Source organism: Oncorhynchus clarkii, chromosome 28, assembly GCF_045791955.1.
Source record: "Oncorhynchus clarkii lewisi isolate Uvic-CL-2024 chromosome 28, UVic_Ocla_1.0, whole genome shotgun sequence".
In the NCBI taxonomy this organism is placed as follows: Eukaryota; Metazoa; Chordata; class Actinopteri; order Salmoniformes; family Salmonidae; genus Oncorhynchus; species Oncorhynchus clarkii.
In genome coordinates this window covers 16,269,986-16,284,839 of record NC_092174.1, presented here as the reverse complement: position 1 = coordinate 16,284,839, position 14,854 = coordinate 16,269,986, and the positions used below count along the sequence as shown (strand labels likewise).

The 14,854-nt window shown below is 45.5% G+C and overlaps 1 pseudogene; it reads right to left on the bottom strand.

The window, feature by feature from the left end:
- The window catches only part of LOC139386555 (ephrin type-B receptor 1-like), a 296,455-nt pseudogene that overhangs the window by 187,278 nt on the left and 94,323 nt on the right, over positions 1-14,854 (bottom strand).

The window sequence follows — 14,854 nt, the reverse complement described above, 5'->3', positions numbered from 1 at the left end:
ATTACCTTTCACGCCTGCTTGCCCCCGGCCTGCTGCATGGCTGAATGGCAGAGGTCAAAGGGCACTCTCCTCTGTGGGACACCATATTTAATTCATCATCACTGAGCAGCTGTGTGTGTGTGTGTGTGTGTGTGTGTGTGTGTGTGTGTGTGTGTGTGTGTGTGTGTGTGTGTGTGTGTGTGTGTGTGTGTGTGGGTGTGTGTGTGTGTGTGTTTGTGTGTGTGTGGGTGTGTGTGTGTGTGTGTTTGTGTGTGTGTGTGTGTGTTTGTGTGCGTGTGTGTGTGTGTGTGTGTGTGTGTGTGTGTGTGTGTGTGCGTGCGTGCGTGCGTGCGAGACAGAGAGTGAGAGGACGAGCAAGAAAGACTGAAAGAGGAGAGAGAGAGAGAAAAGGAGTGAGCGAGAGAGAGACAAAAACAAAGAGAGAGAGAGTGTGTGTATGAGGCATTATTGCTTTGAATAAGTGGTCTAGTCACATCTGCTTGCCTTGTCTTCTACTTTCCTATATGAGCATATGACGTATGCGTTTGAGTGTGTGTGTGTCTACATGTGGTCAACTGACATATCATGGTTTTGAAGTGCACTATATAGGGAATAGGGTGCCATTTAGGACACAGTCAGTATGTTCGGAGGAAGATGTAATCCACTTCAAACCTACTGTATTTATACAGACCATTATATCAATGTGATTTTACATACATCCTCCTTATATAACATTTTATCCTATGTGCTATATGCCTAGTTTATCATTTGCTTTGTTATACTGTATACACTTTCATGCCATTTCTGCTCATCGTATAAGGCACTCAAGCATGTTTTTGACAGGGATCCTATAACAAAATGCTGCAGTTTTAAGCCTTGGGCTGTTACCGTATATAAATACCCCCTAACGTCTGCAATCGACTCTGTTTGACATCGCTATGACCTCTCACCCTCTGTAAATGTGTGCGTGGTGATCTAGCCTCATCTTTCAACGTATCTCTCAGACGTATCATTGCCTTGAGCAGATCTGCACCGGGCGCTATAAACACACAGACAGAGCAAGGGTGCTGTGTTCCTCTGTTAACTTCCACTAGTGAGACCGCATTCTCCCTGCAGCAAGGCTCAATCCCTGAACCCTTACAGCGAGAACAGCTTAAAAACAACTCTGAGAAGAGACAAGAGACAATAACTCCTTGGTACTTAGCCTTGCTTTACTGAACAAGCCTCAATGAAATAGAAATAGAACTACTCAAGTCTTTACTATAAGATTCTGGGTCAAAACCACTAGCTGTGTCTTCACACTTTCCTGCAAGAATCTTACAAACAAAGAACCCTGACTGTCTTCAAATATCAACAACCCTGCAGGTATATGTTGCCCTTAAACCCAGATCTACTATCAGCTTACCTTCCTCAGATGCTAGTTTTAACCATTAGGGAAAAAAACAGAAAACTGACCTTGGATCAGCGACCAGGGAGAACTCCTACTCTACTTCATGCAGTAGCCACTATCCTACAGAATAAAAACAGCATTTCATTGCGCGATTGAGTGAATGTGTAGTTGGAGCTAGATTCTTGAGTAGATGCAGTAGAGTGAGTGTGTGTGTGTGTGTGTGTGTGTGTGTGTGTGTGTGTGTGTGTGTGTGTGTGTGTGTGTGTGTGTGTGTGTGTGTGTGTGTGTGTGTGTGTGTGTGTGTGTGTGTGTGTGTGTGTGTGTGCGTGTGTGTGATGTAGCTCACTAGGGTGCGAGAGCTCCACTCAATGTAGTACTGAGGCAATCTGACATCCAACATCATGCATAGCTCTCCGTAATGGCTGTGAGATTTTGAGGCTCCTCGACCTGTAGGAAAGGCTCTCATTTTTCTTTTACTTTTAGGGAACTGTCCCTTTTAATTGCACTTTTTGTTTGACTGTCTGTTTAACTGCAGGCACCTCTAGGCAATAGAGATGTACAGAGAGAGCAACGTCTCATCAGTCCTCTATAGAGTCCCACAGTGGAGGTGTCATAATACCCATAAAACCTAGCAGTCAAACAGGGAAATGGTTCCAATTGTTTTCCCGTAATGCTGTGATCAAGTGGTTGTAATCTTGGATTGAGCAAACCTTCGCAAACAATTCTGATAACTCCACGAAAGACATAACTCTACAATATAATTAAAAAACAAAATACCCTCTTCAAACATCTTTTCCATAGTTTGGCACATCATTTAATTGTCAGCCATTTTTTCTGTTACTGCAAGTTAGTGCTAGTTTGACCACCAGAGGGCATCTTTGAGAATCATTTGATAGTCTTCCATTTTGGCATTACCAGAGACAGGGAGGGCACTCGGGAGACAGGGGTTCAATTCCCCGACAGGGAGGAATGAGAATGCCGTTCTTGTAAATAAGAGTTTGTTCTTAACTGATTCCATATGTGTTATTTCAATGTGGGGATCTCATGTGTGGTAATAACTACAGTACACGTATATAGGACTTGCATCCTTGGCACAATAAAGTCATTATATTCTACTCAATCCATAGGCTTCATTAATGCCATTCAGACTTGAAGTCGATACAACAACTATAATAGCTGAGGTTCACAGATAGGTTCTGATTTTATTAATGATAATTTTCATTCCAAACATTTTAGGGTCCATACACAGATCGGCTACATACTGTAGCTAGCTACACATCCAAAGTCATACAGTTATTTTTATCCTCCACTACACAATAAGCAAGTAAATAGTTAGCTAGCTATGTTACTTCAGCTACATTGCACGACAAAGCAAGTTTACACAATTGTACATTCAATTTGCAGTAAATGCTTTAGCTAGCTAAATTCTTTACATCCACTGTTTCCCAAGACGACAGCCTGGTTTGCTTGTTTTCTCAGGAGTCCCTAAAACATTAAACAACATGAATTACAATGTTATACTCATGTCATTACACCAGCTAGCAAGCTGGCTAATGTTAGCTAGTCAGCTAACTTGCTAAATAGCGATTTTTGTAAATTAACTTTATGACAAAAAAATATGCACGATCGTTTGCCTCGACATTAACTAACATATTCCTCTCAATTGTACATGTTTTGCTTGACTCGTTATGATGTTATAATTACTTACATTTGCTTTGTCAACCATCTTTGCTGAAGAAAGTCACCAGGGATGGGTGGATCGTGTCAAATTCGTCATTGGAACCACTCGATATGATTGGTCATATAAAAGCCTTGGGACCCAAAATGCATAATTAGTGCTCTAACTCCCCCAGGTGGTGGTCTGGAGCAATGAAACAGTGACGCTGGGTACCTCTAAGTCCCGCGGTGTAAGCTTCGCAATTTTTAAAGGAGGAACCACTGTCCAATGATGTTTACATTTTTTGCACATTTGGAAATGATTTGGATGACAGTTTGAGGGAAATAAATGACAGCTAAACCTCTCTAAACAGAAACCTCGGGTCTCTCTTCTTTGTTCTCTTACCGAGACATCCTGCATCAGCTCCTACCTCATTCTGTGTATTCAGAATAGGCAACCTGCCTGAACACTACCCTACAGTAAGATATAGTGAGTTTGACACAGAATTCCTTGCTAGAACTGTACATGCTCTAGGCAGAACATTTAAGACTTTCAATGTCTGTAAATGTGGCTCAAGACTGAAGACAAAAGTTGCAGAAGGAACTACTGTACCATAGCTAAAGTCCATGTCTCTGTCGTATTCTGTCACAGTGGTATGTTTACAGTCAGCAGGGAGGTAAAACTATCACGTTACCAGGTCGGAAATGTTTTATTTGCCTTCATCAGTGAGATGGGGTTTTGTATTACTGTGTCTTTTTAAAGGTGCAAAATGCAGGAATCGCTCCACCATTTCCTGACTGCTAACATTCTAATAGTTTGTCTAATTTCAGTTTGTGACAGAACAAACACTCAGAGTGTAGATAATCATTGTACCATCTAAAACGCTGTGAAATATATTTTCAATATCCCAAAATATTGTAAACTCAGCAAAAAAAGAAATCCTCTCACTGTCAACTTTGTTTTCAGAAAACTTAACATGTGTAAATATTTGTATGAACATAACAAGATTCAACAACTGAGACATAAACTGAACCAGTTCCACAGACATGTGACTAACAGAAATGGAATAATGTGCCCCTGAACAAAGGGGGGTAAAATGAAAAGTAACAGTCAGTATCTGGTGTGGCAACCAGGTGCATTAAGTACTGCAGTGCGTCACCTCCTCATGGACTTCACCAGATTTGCCCGTTCTTGCTGTGAGATGTTACCCCACTCTTCCACCAAGGCACATGCAAGATCCCAGACATTTCTGGGGGGAATGGCCCTAGCCCTCACCCTACAATCCAACAGGTCCCAGACGTGCTTAATGGGATTGAGATTCGGGCTCTTCGCTAGCCATGGAAGAACACAGACATTCCTGTCTTGCAGGAAATCACGCACAGAACGAGCAGAATGGCTGGTGGCATTGTCATGCTGGAGGGTCCTTTCAGGGTGAGCCTGCAGGAAGGGTACCACATGAGGGAAGAGGATGTCTTCCCTGTAACACACAGCGTTGCCTGCAATGACGACAAGCTTAGTCCAATGATGCTATGACACACCGCCCCAGACCATGACGGACCCTCCACCTCCAAATTGATCTCGCTCCAGAATACAGGCTTCGGTGTAACGCTCATTCCTTCGACAATAAATGCGAATCCGACCATCAACCCTGGTGAGACAAAACCGCAACTCGTCAGTGAAGAGCACTTCTTTGCCAGTCCTGTCTGGTCCAGTGACGGTGGGTTTGTGACCATAGGCGACGTTGTTGCCGGTGATGCCTTACAACAGGCCTACAAGCCCTCAGTCCAGCCTCGCTCAGCCTATTGCGGACAGTCTGAGAACTGATGGAGGGATTGTGCGTTCCTGGTGTAACTCGGGCAGTTGTTGTTGCCATCCTGTACCTGTCCCACAGGTGTGATGTTCAGATGTACAGCTCCTGTGCAGGTGTTGTTACACGTGGTCTGCCACTGCGGGGACGATCAGCTGTCCGTGCTGTCTCCCTGTAGTGCTGTCTTAGGCGTCTCACAGTACGGACATTGCCATTTATTGCCCTGGCCACATCTGCAGTCCTCATGCTTCCTTGCAGCATGCCTAAGGCACGTTCATGCAGATGAGCAGGGACCATGGGCATCGTTCTTTTGGTCGTTTTCAGAGTCAGTAGAAAGGCCTCTTTAGTGTCCAAATTTTTCATAACTGTGACCTTAATTGCTTTTTGGCTGCTTTGTTGTCTGAACGCTGTACTCAGATTATTACATGGTTTGCTTTTTCCGTAAAGTTTTTTTGAAATCTGACACAGCGGTTGCATTAAGGAGCAGGTTCTCTCTAATTCCATGTATAACACTTGTATTTTCATCAACATTTATGATGAGTATTTCTGTGAATTTATGTGTCTCTCTGCACAATCACCGCATGTTTTAGAACTACTGAACATAACATGCCAATGTAAAATGAGATTTTTGGATATAAATATGCACTTTATCGAACAAAACATACATGTATTGTGTAACATGATGATGAGTGTCATCTGATGAAGATCATCAAAGGTTAGTGATTAATTTTATCTCTATTTCTGCTTTTTGTGACTCCTCTCTTTGGCTGGAAAAATGGCTGTGTTTTTCTGTGAGTTGGTGGTGACCTAACATAATCGTTTGTGGTGCTTTCACTGTGAAGCATTTTTGAAATCAGACACTGTGGCTGGATTAACGAGAATTGTATCTTTAAAATGGTGTCAAATGCTTGTATGCTTGAGGAATTTTAATTAAGAGATTTTTGTTGTTTTGAATTTGGCGCCCTGCACTTTCACTGGCTGTTGGCGAGGTGGGACGCTACCGTCCCACATATCCCAGAGAGGTTTTAACAACAGTATTTCTTTTGGAGAACCGTCATGAAGTTCTTTCTGGAAATAAAATGATGAAATGAAATGGGGAATGGAGAATGCTGACCACCTCCATTGTAAAAACTGTACAACAGAATGAGACTAATACAAACATCCCTTCTTTTGAATCCTTTCCGTCCCCTGTGTCTCATGTGCATGCTGAGGACTATGGTTGGTGAGAGGTGGCTAGGCCAAGGCCTAACCAATGCCAGGCAGAATTAACCACATTCTCTTTGATACACTGTTACCCATCAGACATCCTGTTAGTCTCCACACCCTTTAGAGCTCTCATCTAAGACACACACACACACACACACACACCCTCAGCCCAGCTCTGCCCTCGGCTCAGCTGCGGGACTACATCATGGCCTATTCTTAGCAGGCCACTCGCTCATTCAGGAGGACAAAAGCAGCGTTTAGCCACTTACCATCCATCGTGCTATCAGAATGAGTCAGTGCGCGCATGTGTGTGTGTCAGCCTGAAGCAAGTCCCATGTTTCTCTGTAGTGCTCTTTGTGGCGTGAAACTCCTTGGATGTGTCTGTAAAACGCTTCATAAAATGCCAAAGAGCCTGTTCATGTTAGACACAGCTGCTGGTTGTTTTACACAACATAGCTGCTGCATGATTCACTGTGCTACGGTCTGGGAGGTACTAGTATGCTGAGGAAAGGAGCAAGTGTGGCATTTCCGTTCATGCAGAAAAAGGATGTAGCCGGAAACCCACAAGAATCCAAATCTGTTAAATCCGACCCAATCCAGTATTTTCCACAAGCACATGGAGTAGCCAGCCAAATAGAAAAAGTAGCCAGCCAGGATCCCCCAAGCCATATGATAAAAAAAATGCTTGTTTAACAATTGACCCACAGATTTCTTCTTAAATAATCCTGCAGGTCTGCTGACTTCAAGCTTCCTTTTAAGAGGCATTATCTCAGCAATTCTTTCTTTAAGCCAGTTAAGAACAAATTCTTATTTACAATGACGGCCTACTCCGGCCAATGCCCTAACCAGGACAGCACTGGGCCAATTGTGTGCCTCTCTATGGAACTCCCAATCACCACTGGTTGTGATACAGCCTGGAATCGAGGTCTGTAGTGACACTTATTGCATCGAGATGCAGAGCCTTAGACCGCTGCGCCACTCGGGAGCCAAGATTAAAGCAGGCGTTAATCATGGGCTTTGCTACACAGAAAGCAGCAGTTCCATTGTCAACACTTTGATTCTAGACGTACATCAACATCTGATAACACCATATAAGTATCATTAGCTTTTAAAACAATTCAATACATTTTCTTGTATCATATTTTGGACCAGAGTGAGGCGCTCTCTCCACTAGTCTACCTACTGTTCCTGCAGTGAGGAGGATTCACCATCGTCATCAAAAGTTTTCATCATTTATCTGCAGATAATCACCAAAAACCCTACCAGTATGCAAATTAGGGAGTCAAATGAACAGCTCTCTTTCCGACGCGATTCAGGAGGCTACTAACAAGTCACGCACTTTAAAGTCGCTGTCTGGCAAGTCCCGATGGACTTCATATCAAAAACACAAATGAGAACTTTAATTGACTTGTCCCAAAGCGATACTATGGATACATAACTAGGTTGTATGATTTCTGAATAGTAAGGACATATGAGATTGACTTTATTCAGTCAGTTCAACACCTTTTCTAAACTAGTCAAGCTTGCCGTTCGTCAGTCGAATCACAGTAAGCCTATGCGCCAGCATTTCGTGGCTGCAGATGAAACACGCAAAATAAAATAAATGAATGTGCCAGAAAACAGGCTAAGTGGATTTCGACTCACCGTTACCATAAATGGAACATGCAAATTGACGCACACAGATGACGTAGGAGCATCATGCTCCCCTCCCTCCGCGTAAAGAAAAGTGACTGCAACCACAGCGTACACAACACACACACCCAGGTACCGGGAGCCCTGTCATCGCTCACTTTGTGACTGACAGGCACCTAGACTATCAATAGATCACTAGAAGATGCATAGCGGGAGAGGGCTCGGCTGACTTCTTTTTTTCTGACTTGGCAAATTGTTTTTAAAAAAAAGTAGCCCAGTTAATTTAAGTGGAAAAAGTACCCGGCTGAAAATGTGTATGTACCCGGCTGTATAGCCGACAGCCGGTGCTAGTGACCTTGCTCCTCTTTAGCCCGCTTCCTCCCCTGGATAACTGTATCATTACACTGAAGCATTACTGTAGCATTATAGCTGTCTTATCCCCTATAGCCTCTATTGAAGTGATCTGGGATGGCTTTCACTGGCTTAAGTGGACCCATTATGTAATTAAGTCATTACGAGCGGGGATGGGATGGAGAAGAAAAAAAATACTGCAATAGGGATCACACTACTCTACTACGCTGCTGTAGTTCTATGGCATGGCTGTCTGTCTGTCTGGGGAAAGACAGTATTGTACATGCTGGGGATGACATTGATCGACTCATTGGGCTACGGAGACAAAGGCCAATCAAAGGGTATTTGTACTGGGGTTATACAGTTCCTTGGCTTGCATTATCATACGGAATAACCATTTAGCCCTCCTAGAATGGTATTGCTAGCCATTTACACCTAAAGTGGTTAGGGAAACATTGAACCAGAGAAGATTGAAAATGATCAACTTGGAGAGAAGGTAACCGTGGACGGTACAGACAAATCCCATAACTACTTTCCATGGTGCTGTCTGGAGTCCTATAAGGATGTTACTCACCCCAGACGCAGGGTAGGCCGTCCAGCCTAGCTCAGCCGTAGCCACCCGTGTGTCCATCAACGTTTCTGAGAGAGAGAGAGAGAGAGAGAGAGAGAGAGAGAGAGAGAGAGAGAGAGAGATAGAGAGAGAGAGAGACAGAGAGAGAGACAGAGAGAGAGACAGAGAGAGAGACAGAGAGAGAGACAGGTTAGTCAGTTATAAAACAAAGTATGTTGTCGTACATTCTCACTCCTGTCCCATGGTTGAGGTTAAGCCATGAATGAGCACTTTGATGAGTTTTACTGCAGAAATGACCAGAGTTCTGTTCCAGAAAAGAACACCTGATGACAGAAAGTAAATGGACCTGCTCGACTTATCCTCAATTTCCACTTCTCTTCTGTTTGGAAAAAGAGAGAAATAGAACAAAGAGTAGCATTGCTCTATTGGAGTGGAATGTCGAGGACCAGTAGATTCTAGCACTAGAGTGCTGAACATTATCTCACTGTGTGTGTGTGTGACTCTGTCTGTGTGCGTGTGTGTGCACACTGGGTGTGTGTGCGCACTGGGTGTGTATGCAGAGTGTTTGTGTGCTGAGTGTGTGTGTGCTGAGTGTGTGTGTGTCTGCGCGCGCGTGTGTGTGTGCCGAGTGCTGCGCTTTGTGCCATTGTTTACCCTGCGTGATTTCTCTCATCACTGTAGAGGGCTCTCCACAGCCGACCAGGCCATTTCCACTCACCTGTTTACTTAAGAAACGCCATCAGAGCACCATCAGAGCACTGACAGCCTGCTAGCCTGGCCAGGGGGAACACACTCTGGCCATAGTTCACTGCATATACTGGATAGAACACCGGTCACCCAGTGGTACTTTACTGCTGTGTTGGAACAATAGTGTGCACTAACCCTGTGGATCTCAAAGACCAGGGTTTGTGACCACTGGTATAGAACAACCAAAAGGTGAAGAGAGACACACCCACTCACCTAATCGCCACGTGTCATTATGTCAAATCAGTTTGCATTACTCCAAAACAAATGAATTGCCTACACTCACATCTGGCCTTAATGGCCATGTACTCTTATAATCTCCACCAAAAGGATGGGTATCCCCCTCCCCCCTCACTCTCTACCTCCCCCCTCTCCCCCTCTCTCTCACCCTAACTCTCCCCGACATCCCGCAGACAAATAGACCTGGCACCAGTCCTGAGGCATTTGTCAGCCCGTGTTGATTCATATCTGCAGCGTTGGCACGCCGTCAGTGTCACTAAAAGCTGATATTGTTCCAGGCAAGAGAAGGCGTCTTGTAGGAAGTCACCCAAACAATAGTTTGCCATCTTGGTATATTTGGTGCCAACTGCCAAGGACCCGATTGTGTTTGTTGTCTGAAGAAATGAAAGTGGTGAGAATATACCAGGAAGATGTGATTTCGGGAAGATGTGAATTTCAGGAAGATGTGATTTTGGGAAGATGTGATTTCGGGGTTGATCTAGGGATGGAAACACACCCTTAAACTGATCAGACTTATTTTAACTGACCTCAACCAATCCTAATACGATTCCTTAATCTAAACCATATCTTATGTCACGTCTCTTAACTGATTGTGAAATACTGTTAGTGAGAAATGGTGAGAATAGCATAGTGCAGTTGATTGATGGGTGAGCAGAAGACAGTAGAGGGTGGTTTCAGTGCCAATCTCCTCTTCCCTGACAGAAACTGTCCACAGAGCACCAAACCAATTAGCCCTGGTGGTGATTCAGCTAAAGGTTTCTGCTGTGGTACTACTGTAGTGCGCACGCGCACGCGCACGCACACACACACACACACACACACACACACACACCAATCTCCCATGTTCTTTTGCGCTGACAGCCTTGTTCACACTGGGTTTCCATCAGGCAATTTCAATTTCTCCTCAGATAAAGCTTTGGTCTGTCACCACTGTCTGCTTGTTTTGTCAGTCTGTCTGTCTGCCTGTCTATCTGTCTGTCTGTCAAGACTGATGGAGCTTTATGCACCAGCCACCAGGCTCTGTCACGGGGCCTGCATCCATGGGCTTGCTCAGGGGAAATCACTGAGGCTTTAGTCAAACCCCAAGGAGATTGGAAAAGCCATTTCCCCGTTCCTTTTGAAGAGGGAGGGAGGGGTTGGGAGTAGAGGGGGTAGTGAGGCAGGGAAAGGCAGGGATGGGAGAGGAAGGAGAGAGAAATGAGTGAGGAGGGGAGACTGAGGATTTGAAACGGTGGGAGGTAGGGCAGGGCGAGAGGTCGAAGGCCCCTGGGGGGGACCCATCGTGTCATGTGGCTAGCCCCCATTAGCAGAGTCTCCGTGTGACAGATGAGTGAATGAGGGACGCTACAAGGACATTAGAAGATGGGCTGGACTGAGGTCCCATGGGGTGAGGAGAGAGAGTGGGTCCTCCTTATGCCACAGCTCGGGCACCTGTCCACTGCTCATCCCTCTGTGGCTTGACAAAGATGATCTAATAATGGAGAAAATCGAACGGAAATGTTCAATGTCGCATGAAAGTGCTACAATGCACACTTGCTCGCTAACCGTCCCAATGTAGCGAGACCGATGTCCCAGTTCTCTAACATGGCATCCCAGACTCCACTTCTTTTCCTTACGAGTGGATTGATAAATATTTCATCATATTTGTTTCCACATTGCTGTTACCAAGCTGTTGGGATATCCTAAAGGCTAAGATACCTCCCCGTTCCCTGCCAGTGCCAACTCTGTCCCTGGCCCAGGCCCTTCCACACTAGGCTAATTGTTTTAGTGCTATAAAAGCCCCATAAAACAATTTTGTCCTCTTTTCTTCCAGCGTAAAATCACCCGGCAATTAGACCTGACCACATCTAACCATGCCTCCCTGCTAACCATTCAGCCCTTAGCACCCAGGATCCCCCAGTGGAAGAAAATAGGACGCCTTTCTTGTCCTCCGCTTCGGAGGGCTCAATAGTGTTTCCCTGTGTTTTACATGTTGCCTCGTCAGCGTTACCTGCATCAGGGAGATACATTGAAAACAGCAGGTTTCTAAGAAATTCCGTCTGGAACGAACTGATACACCTACGTTAGTGTTTTGGGTTGTTCAGTGTATTGTATTTGTAAAGTATGCGAATCCTTATCAATCCATAGCAAGAACAATAGAAAAGTGTAGGCTTTAATGTATGAAGTCATTAAGCTGGCAGCAAGGCCAGAAGGCCATATTGAATGGAATGGATCAGAGAGGATTTGTTATAATAGAATGAATCAGGAATGGCTGGTCCTTTGCTCAATGTGTGTATCATCCGTTACAGTCACCCGCCACACCAATTAAAGTGAATCAGTTGGTTTGCTATAGTTCAGCCCAGTGCTCATCACTGCTCAGTATAACTGGGCCTTCTAGGGTGTGTACAGGGGAGAGAGGATTCAATTTCATCTATCTGTAGAATATGGACAATATGCTTATTGTTGATCGTTGGTGTAATTGTTTGCTGCTATAACGAGCCTCCACTCTTCTGGGAAGGCTTTCCTCGAGATGTTGGAACATTGCTGCGGGGACAGCCACAAGAGCATTAGTGAGGTCGGCCAATGATCTTGGGTGATTAGGCCTGGCTCGCAGTCGGCGTTCCAATTCATCCAAAAGGTGTTCGATGGGGTTGAGGTCAGGGCTCTGTGCAGGCCAGCTAAGTTCTTCCACACCGATCTCGAACAAACTATTTCTGTATGGAACTCGCTTTGTGCACGGGCATTGTCAAGCTGAAACTATAAAGGGCCTTCCCCAAACTGTTGGAAGCACAGAATCCTCTAGATTGTCATTGTATGCTGTAGCGTTAAGATTTCCCAGCACTGGAACTAAGGAGCCTAGCCCAAACCATGAAAATCAGCCCCAGACCAGTATTCCTCCACCACCAAACTTTAAAGTTTGCGTTATGCATTAAGGCAGGTAGTTTTCTCCAGGCATCCGCCAAATCCAGATTAGTCCGTTGGACTGCCAGATGGTGAAGCGCGATTCATCACTCCAGAGAACGCGTTTCCACTGCTCCAGAGTCCAATAGCGGAGAGCTTTACACCACTCCAGTCGACACTTGGCATTGTGCATGGTGATCTTAGGCTTGTGTGTGGCTGCTCGGCCATGGAAACCCATTTCATGAAGCTCCCGACGAACAGTGGTTGTGCTGACGTTGCTTGGTAGTGAGTGTTACAACCGAAGACAGACTATTTTTACACGTTACATGCTTCAGCCCCTGGCGGTCCCGTCCTGTGAGCTTGTGTGGCCTACCGCTTCATGGCTGAGCCCTTGTTGCTCGTAGATGTTTCCACTTCACAATAACAGCACTTACAGTTGACCGGGGAAGCTCTAGTAGGGCAGACATTTGATGAACTGACTTGCTGGAAATGTGGCATCCTTTGTCGGTGCCATGTTAAAAGTCGCTGAACTCTTCAGTAAAGGCCATTCTACTACCAATGTTTGTCTGCCGAGATTACATGGCCGTGTGCTCGATTTTATACACCTGTCAACAACGGGTCTGGCTGAAATAGCCAAATCCACTCATTTGAAGAGCTGTCCACAAACTTTTGAGGGAGGGAGGTAAAGAGGGAGGTAGAGAGGGAGGTAGAGAGCAAAGAAAGGGAGGAGTACTGCGACTGCATTCAACATTGATGAGGCTCCTGCGTCTGCGATCGATACCTCCAGCCCTCTTCACACAATTACACGTCAGCACGTGCTCGCATGATGCATTACAGCGGACACGGATGATCACCCGTTGCCAATAGGAGCTGCAGGATCCCATTTATACACATACTGTAGGTAGCCTATAAGGAAAGCCAATACAAGACACAGAAGAGACAAAGGAGAAAAAACAAACGCCACTGTGTTGTTCAGTGTTCAGATACAGGTTGAGGAGGGTTGTCTGGTGAATTGTCACCGGTATGTGACAGAGTGAGGGGCCGGGAATGTAATTTTCTCCCTTTGTGGTGATGCCTGTATGCAGAGGGGGTCGATATGACATGTGGTGCGGCGGCTTTTGGCTGCTCACTCTTCTTCTGCCAATACGGCCACAAATTCTCAGAGGGCCCCCACCCCCCACACCCCCAACCCATATTTGAATCCCCATCCCTCCACCCCTCCTTCTCAACCCCCCTTTCTGGTCAACTGTAGGATGAGAGCACTTTGTGAGTCAATATGACAATCTGATCTAACATTAGGTCACCTTCTTCATGTGATTACTACTGTCTGAAGAATGTCAACGCTGAGAATTAGAAATAAAAAGGGGGGAGATTTTTGCTGAACAAATGGAGCGGAGGCTCCCTGCCTATCTTTGCCGTATGGCCGCCAATGGGGAAGCCATTCACTCACAGACAGCACTCAGGGAAATTAAAACCAGAGAATGGGATTGGTCGAAATGTCGTTACATTAGAGTCCCAGGCTCTTGCGAGCGCTTATTGGATTCCAAACCAACATCGTGTTTCAGGATCGGTTGAGCCGAGCCCTGGTGGCTACGTGTGAACACTTTGAGCTGATTTGGGATCGTGGGGGTTTAATGGTGGAACATGAGGAGATTCTGTTGGAACATTGCTTCTGGACAAAGAGAATAAGAAGCAGTGAGAAAACAACGTGAATCACCACAGTAGGTCCAAAGTGAAGTCCATTTACATCTCTCTCTGTCTATTGCCTCCATTTCAACGTCTATCATACCCATTTTCACCAGCCTTATCCATCAACGTCAGTTGGGAGTATATTGCAGATTGCCATTCATGTCATTTCTCAATAGACAGTTATGGCAGTGTGGTTCATCGATATAAATTGAAATCTGAACAGACAATCATCTTGAGACGTTAGGTGACAGAGAGGAAGTGAAGGGATTACGCGTCTCGCACCACTGAGCTAGGAGACACGGCTAAATGAATAACCTCTCACACACGCACGCGCACACACCCGCCCGCGCGCGCACACACACTTATCACCCTGTGCAGGGAGACGCAGTCACACACACACTTATCACCCTGTGCAGGGCGACGCAGTCACACACACACTTATCACCCTGTGCAGGGAGACACAGTCACACACACACTTATCACCCTGTGCAGGGAGACGCAGTCACACACACACTTATCACCCTGTGCAGGGAGACGCAGTCACACACACACTTATCACTCTGTGCAGGGAGACGCAGTCACACACACACTTATCACCCTGTGCAGGGAGACGCAGTCACACACACACTTATCACCCTGTGCAGGGAGACGCAGTCACACACACACTTATCACCCTGTGCAGGGAGACGCAGTCACACACACACTTAT